Source organism: Populus euphratica, unplaced genomic scaffold, assembly GCF_000495115.2.
Source record: "Populus euphratica unplaced genomic scaffold, PopEup_1.0 scaffold363.1, whole genome shotgun sequence".
In the NCBI taxonomy this organism is placed as follows: Eukaryota; Viridiplantae; Streptophyta; class Magnoliopsida; order Malpighiales; family Salicaceae; genus Populus; species Populus euphratica.
The window spans coordinates 23213-25462 of NW_011500257.1; positions in this window are offsets into that span (position 1 = coordinate 23213).

Sequence of the window (2250 nt, forward strand, 5' to 3'; positions counted from 1 at the left end):
CCTGCTGAAAAAGTGACTGGTGGCCAGTCCCGGCATCCAAGCTCCACGCTGCTGCCCTTACTGCCGTAGTCATGAACTAGGGCCGGTCTGCAAGGCTGCGGCAAAGGTGAGAAATTGAAACCCCTGCTACATTAGGAAGCTGATTCTAATGCAATCTTGCAAACCTGTTTGGCAGTCAGGGAGTTCGTAGATAAAGAGAAATAAGCAAAATGTTGCTGATAAACAGAATTGGGGGCCGCGGAATAGGGCTTCGTAGCATGCTTTTCCTTTTTCCTAAATCAATAAAATTTACCTCCGAAATTTATAAAGCCACTTAAAAACAGGTCACTTTAGAGCATGGAAAAAAGAGCAAAAAGCGCAAGTCAGAAAATTAACACAATTACAGAAGCATATTTAAACTGAATAAACCTAAAATTAGACTGAGTTAATACAATTACAAAAGCATATTTAAACCGAAAATTAGACCGAGTTGGGTTTGGATATATTGACATAGAGATACTTTAAAATATAGTTAATCTAATTATATTTTTAGTGATTGAACTTAAATTTAATTAAAACAACACCAAGAAATCTTATTTTAAAAAATAAAAAAAATGATTAATTTCATAATTCATCAAGTGATGGTCATTTTTTATATTTGACCTAGACTAGGTCGAAAACATGTAAACTTTCAAGCATCACCATTTTTATAATAATATGACTAAATAACCTCGAAATCGAAGGGAGAAAGAAATATGGATCTTCACCCTACTGCAAGTAAGTTATTTACTTTTATTTACCTCAACTCGCTAACATAATATCGCTAATCTCATCGCTCTAAAAAGTTAAGACCTATCATCCAAACCTTGTCACCATACTCATCCACTAATCCAACACGAACATATAAAGCCCATTTCTTTAGCATACAATCAATAATGTATCCTACACAACCAGATGAACATGAAAAGAACCTGAAATCTAAATATATAAATTTAGAAAAAATTCTATTTGCCTTAATAATTTTACACATTTATTAAAGGGTATCATTAATAAAACTACAATTATCTCAATACATTATTATCATTATACATCCACATATATTACCATTAGATTAAAAATAGAAACTCTACTCTCATTTTCCTTCAAATCCCTTTTCTTATACTTTTACTTTTACCCTCCACTTTTGTGTACAAAACACCCTACCATATCAATGTCAATGATATCGTTATCTTTCACTCATAGAAAGAATTAATCAATATCGATACTAATACATTTGGTATCAATAGTTTCCATTATCTAGATGACTAATTAATCAATGCAGGCATAAGTGTCACTCATGTCATTAGCCTTCACTCATAGGAAGAACTAATCCATGCTGATACTGATACATTCAGTATCATTAGTCTCCCCTACCTTAACGACTAATCAATTAATGTCGATATCAGTTTCACTAATATCATTACCCTTTATCATAAGAAGGACTAATCAAAGTTGAAACTAATATATTCGATATCATTGGTCTCTACCACCTGGATGACTAATCAATCAATGTCGACATATGTTTCACTAGTTTCATTAGCCTTTACCTATAAGAAGGACTAATCAATATTAATACCGATACGTTTGGTATCATTAGTCTCCATTACTTGGATTACTAATCAATTAACCTATTCAACCTTCCAATCCATTTCTACAAGTTCTTTCTCTTTCATTCTTTATCATATTATATAATCATAGAGCAATTGAACCCAAGATACTTTATTACATTACATCACTATTGTAAACGATGAAAAAAAAAAGTGAATACATGAATAAAACATAAAGGAATGAGAATTAATGGGAAAAAATTAAATACAATGTATAAAAGGATTAAACAAGAAATTCAGATTTGTAATGCAAAATTAACAATTAGGTATTTTTACTCTATCAAGTTTGGGAGGGTTGCGAAAAAAATGATGACAACCAAATAGAATTATAAAAGACTCATTAAGGGCAAAATGGTTATTAAACAAAATTGTTTTTTAAAAAGTAAGCTTTTTATGAGTTAGGAAATGTGAGATATCAACCAACCCATCAAGCAAGGAATTAAGAGGAAAATTAAGTGAGAAAAAAGAGAGGGAGAAACAAGGCAGCTCACAGAAAGGAAGAAAAAAAAATAGAATGGAAAAAGTTTTACTTGTTAACACGTTTGATTTAATGTTAAGTAGGAAGTTCTAATTGTATTTGAACAAGTTTAAATGGAAAGAAATATAATTGATGCATAATTTTTTA